The following is a 6,000-nucleotide window of genomic DNA, read 5'->3' on the forward strand; positions in this document are numbered from 1 at the left end:
TTCGATCGTGACCCTCGACCCTAGGCTCGATCGTGGCTTCGATCCTGATCTTTGACCTTGCCTTCGATCGTGGCCCTCGACCCTAGGCTCGATCGTGGCTTCGATCCTAATCCTCGACCCTGCCTTCGATCGTGGCCCTCGACTATGGGCTCGATTTATTTGGGCTCGATTTTCTGGGCTCGATTCTGGCAGAAGAAATTTCCTACAGAAGGAAATTGCAGCAGCTGTTGTAGTTCAATTTTTGATCCGTTAACCATCCGAAACTCACCCGAGGCCCTCGGGACCTCAAACAAATATACCAACAAGTCCTAAAACATCATAAGAACTTAGTTGAGTCTTCAAATCACATCCAACAAAAATACGAATCACACATAGATTCAAGCCTAATGAACTTTGAAACTTTCCGTTTCTACAAACAACGCTGAAACCTATTAAATCACGTCCGATTGACCTCAAATTTTGCACACAAGTCATAAATAACCTAACAGACCTATTAAAATTTTCAGAATTGGATTTTGACCTCGATATCGAAAAGTCAACCCCCCGATCAAACTTTCCAAAAGTTAAACTTTCGGCATTTCAAGCCTAATTCCACCACGGACCTCCAAAAAAATTATACGGACATGCTCCTAAGTCCAAAATCACCATACGGAACTATTGAAATCATCAAAATTCAAATCCGAGGTCGTTTACACATAGGTCCATATCCGGTCCACTTTTCTAACTTAATTTTTTTAATTATGAGACTAAGTGTCTCATTTTACTCCGAATTCCTTCCGGACCCGAACCAACTAACCTGATAAGTCATAAATCAATTGCAAGGCATAAATTGAACAGTAAATGGGGGAACGGGGTTATAATATTCAAAACGATTAATCGGGTCGTTACAGAAACAGGTCGCGAACGCTAAGCTTTGAGGGGCTTACCCTTCGCGAACGCGACCACCCACACGCAAATGCAAAGGTTTGTGGGATTCGGGGGGTGGGGGTGGGGGAGCTAGGCTTGTGTTCTACGCGAACGCGGTCATTAGGCCACGAACGCGATGGCCAGGGGGAAGAACCATTACGAACACGAAGAACGTCTCGCGAACACGAAGGCCATTTGGGCCACAATGATTCGTGATCTCGTCAGGTCCTTCACGAACGCGATGAAGACCTGACGCTAGTGATTTAAAATGTCTCAAATATGGGATTTCACCCATTTTTCACCATCTTCTCATTAGAGCTCGGCCTAGAAACAATTTTGAAGAGAAATTTCATCACCCTTTTCATAGGTTAGTGTACTTTAACTGGTTTTCTTCCATTTCCATCAAAACTCATTGATTTCTAACCTTAATCTATGTTCTTTCATAGTAGAAAATTAGAGATTTGGTAAGAATTTGAGAGGGGGAGGGCGAGGGGTTTGTAAAATTGAGATTTAGACCTCAAATTGAGTTCGGATTTTGAAACTAATCATATAATCAGGCTCAGGGGTGAATGGGTAATTTATTTTTGGTTCGAATCTCGAGTTTTGACCAAGCGGGCCTGGGGTTAACTTTTGTTGACTTTTTGGAAAAAGTGTAAAGATCTTAACTTTATGTATTGTAATTGATTTCTCTAGCATTATTTGATGTTATTGAGTCAATTTTGGTTAGATTCGATTGGTTTGGAGGCGGATTTTAGTGGAAAGGCCCCGATTGAGCTTTGATTTGTTGTAGAGCGAGGTAAGTGTTGGGTTTAACCTTGATTTGAGGGAATAAGAACCCTTGAGCTATGTGCTATGTGAACTACCTGTGTAGCGGCGTATATGCGAGGTGACGAGTGTATATACGCCGTCAAAATATCTGTTTCCATATTTTTTCTCAAATTATTAATTGTTTTATTCTATGTCTTAACTGTTAAATGCTTTAATTGTTTTTCTATGCCTTAACTTGCTACTTGTCACCTGTTTCTCTCATATTAAAATGTTTGTTTCTCCCATACTTCCATGATTAATAGCTACTTTCATCAAATGTCTTATTTGTACACTTTAATTGTCATATATTTGACTGTCTTGTTGCTTTGTATTAATTGCAGCATCCCTTGAGTTGTACGAGGCTCCGTTATGACTTTCCTTTCATATTATGTAATCGTAGAGATTCTTGTGATTTGAGTTAATGAGTTGGTTTTATTTATTGATTTTATTTATGGATCAGGTTGCACGTTGCAACATGTGGAATAAGGGAGGATTAATATTGATATCGTGGGATCGGGTTGCACGCCGCAACGAGTTTTATATGTGATATCGCAACAGGTGAAATAAGGGAGGATAATGATATTGATATTGATACGGTTGAATAAGGGAGGATTACAGTGGGATCGGGTTGCATGCCAAAACGGGTGAAATAAGAGAGGATTATGTTTGTACAGTGAGATCGGGTTGGGCGCTACCACATAATGTGTGTTTTATATTCCTTATTACATTGTGTTAGCGTTCAGTGCTTTCGTACGAGTTTCTGAGGACTGATGTTTCTGGTTTTACTGATTTCGAGGATTGAGTTTATTGTCATCAGTTAACTGCTTCACTTTTCCTGCATTTCTTTCCTGTTGTTATTATTATTATACCGCGTACAAGTTATTATAACTGACTCGCCTTAGCCTCGTCACTACTTCGCCGAGGTTAGACTCGGCACTTACAGAGTACATGGGGGCGGTTGTACTCATACTACACTCTGCACTTCTTGTGCAGACTTTGGAGTCGGTCAAAACGACGGTTAATAGATTGCTCGTATCGGACATCTGACGGAGACTTGAGGTACAACTGCTCGGCGTTCGCAGCTCTGAAGTCCCCTTCTACCTTTATCCTAGCTGTTTATTTCATTTCAGACAGTTTTACTTTGGTTCAGACCATTATCTGTATTATTCTAGTGCTCGTGCACTTGTGACACAAGTTCTGGGATTGTATCTATATATTTCGGTTGTTATAGTTTTTGTCACTTATTTCAGTTCTATTTCAGTTATTCAGTTAAATTGGTACCAGTTAATCTTATTTGTTACAAAGGCTAGAAATTGTTCTAACGTTGGTTTGACTAGCAAGTGAAATGTTAGGCGCCATCGGTCATCACAGTTCCGAGGGTAGGAATTCCGGATTGTGACAATAAAAAGTGTGTAAAACCCGATGAATAATAACAACAAAAATGAATTAACCAACACAGAGAAAATAAAAGTCGTTTGAGACGCTGTTACAACAATGTTAGACACCGGAGCAACGGTGAGAGATATGGCCCACAAAGGTTACAGAAAAATTCTTTGGCAAAATTCTGACCAAACTCTGAGGTCAAAGTTTCAGCTAGCTATCGTTTAAATCACTCCAACATATCTTTACATTGACAATGGTGCATATTATTTACATTCCGTTTGAGTTAGTTGATTATAAATAGCTAATAAGTTTGAAGTGATGAAAAATATGTAAGTTTTGGAATCAATTTTATAAACAAGCAGCTACATGTTTGGATAAAAGTGTCGAAATTAAAAATAAGCAGTTGAGTATTTGTAAAGAATTTTTTTATTCTTTTGTTAATTATTTTTTGTTTACAAAGGTTTATAAATTTAAAAATATATTTATAAAAAAAATGAGGAACGACGAATACGTAATGAGAGAAAATTAGGAGTTTCGCTTTGGGAAAGGTATTCTAGGAATTAAAAAATATTAAAGATAAAATTAGATTTTTTTTATTAAATTAAAAGTGTTTATAAGCTAAAATAGTTTAAGTAGCTTATAACTTTTAGCTAGATTCCCCCATCCCACCTCCACCCCCACCCACATTTTTAGCTAATTTTGATTTATTATAAACACTTAATGTTGACTAAACTTATAAATAAATCAATAGATATTATAAGCTAGTTTGACGGAGTTATAAAATTTTGCCAATCGATCAACTTCTTATACTCATATTTATTGCACGTGATAGCATCGGTGCTAGTAAGTTATACTTCTTTTTTTGGGTGAGGGTGAAGAAAAAAGAAAAATAAATCTTGCTCTTATCTTTCAAGATTATGTTTACAAGATAATGATAAAGGAGCTTTTCCCCTCTTAATTTAATACATTTATCGATACTTCTTTAATTTTAATTATTCATAATTTTAATTATGCCGCTATGCCTATTGGCATTATTAGACATCAATGGTGTAGGTGCATAAAGAGAAACTAAGAAAAATACGAAAAGGAAAAAAGACGAACAAGGTACGTGAACAACAATGCCACGTCTACGAGTCACTGTTTATGTGTCCTCACATTATACTTTGGATTTGGAGGAATCAGAAGTAGGAGGCGGAACCGAGATTTAAATTTATGAGTTTAGGGTTCTAATCCTTTTAAGTTATTAAGTTTTAAATTAATAATTTATACATATTCAATAAATTTTTAAAAACAAATATATAGATTGGACCAAAATAACTGAGTTCGGCCAAACTAATCGATACGCGAGCTCCACCCCTGTCAGAAGTGAACTTTAGTTGAACGATTGCAAGACAAATGTATGCACCAGAAGAAGACTAGACATGTGATTTATCTAGCATTATTTATTTACACCGACACATTATCATTTCGGCGAAGGGCCAAATATACTTTTCTACTATCGAAAATGATCTAAAAATACTCTTCGTTATAATATTGGGCTATATATACCCTTCCCTTCATACTTTGGAATAAATATACCCTTATTTTGGATAGAGTGCCAGGTGTCAGCACCAGATGAAAACGATCAATTTTTTTTTTTAACCCGATCCGTTTTAAAAAACCCACCACCCGACCCGTTTTAAAATTCAGTTTTTTTAAAGCATTTATTTTGTATAAACTGATTTTTTTTTGTTGTAAAAACTGAAAAAAAGGAATTTATAAAATATATATTTTTAAGTCTTTTCAATTTTTTTAAAGTATTCTTTTTGTAAAAACTGAAAATAAATAATTAAAAATACTTTAAAAACTGAAAAATATATATATTTTGTAAAAACTGAAAAAAAAGGAATTTGCAAAATATATATTTTTAAGTCTTTTCAGTTTTTTTAATGTATTCTTATTGTAAAAACTGAAATAAAAATATTTTTTTAAAAACTGAAAAAAAAAAACTCTCCTAAAATAGTGGACTACATATGCATTAGTTTTAAAAAAATAAAAAATAGTTTGCAAAATCTTTTTTTTTCTTTTCAGTTTTTACAAAAAAAATACTTTAAAAAACTGAAAAATATATATTTTGAAAATTCTTTTTTTTTTTCCAGTTTTTACAGAATATATTTTTTTCAGTTTTTAAAGCATTTTTTAAAAAAATATTTTTTTTTTCCAGTTTTTACATAAAACATACTTTAAAAAAACTGAAAAGACTTAAAAATCTATATTTTGCAAATTCTTTTTTTTTTTTCAGTTTTTATAAAAACAAATTTCAGTTTTTACAAAATATATGCTTTAAAAAAACTGAATTTTAAAACGGGTAGGATAGTGAGTTTTTTTAAAACGGATTGGGTAAAAAAAAAAGGATCGTTTTCATCTGGTGCTGACACGTGGCACTCCATCTAAAATAAGGGTATATTTGTTCCAAAGTATGACGGGAAGGGTATATATATAGCCCAATAATTTAACGAGGGGTATTTTTAGACCATTTTCGAAAGTACAGGGGTATATTTGGCCCTTTGCCGTTATCATTTTTGTCTCTCTTATTGTCTTATTTTGATATTTCTATTATTATATGTTAATTATCTTAACGTTTTTTTTTTTCTGTTGTTATTGTTTTTATCTTCATTACTCTTAACTTGGCCTTTTCATTATATAACCATATTTATTTACACGACACATTATCATTTTTTCTCTTTCTTATTATCTTATCTTATATTTTTATTACTACATGTCCTTTTCCTTGCTTTAGTTATCTTAGTGCTTTGTTTTTGCTGTTTTTACCGTTGCTGTCTTCATTACTCTCAATATGGCTTTTCACAACTATTTTTTCTTTTCAAACCTGCTGAGTAATGCTTTTTATGAGTCGAGGGTTTA

Source organism: Nicotiana tabacum, chromosome 11, assembly GCF_000715075.1.
Source record: "Nicotiana tabacum cultivar K326 chromosome 11, ASM71507v2, whole genome shotgun sequence".
Taxonomy (NCBI): Eukaryota; Viridiplantae; Streptophyta; class Magnoliopsida; order Solanales; family Solanaceae; genus Nicotiana; species Nicotiana tabacum.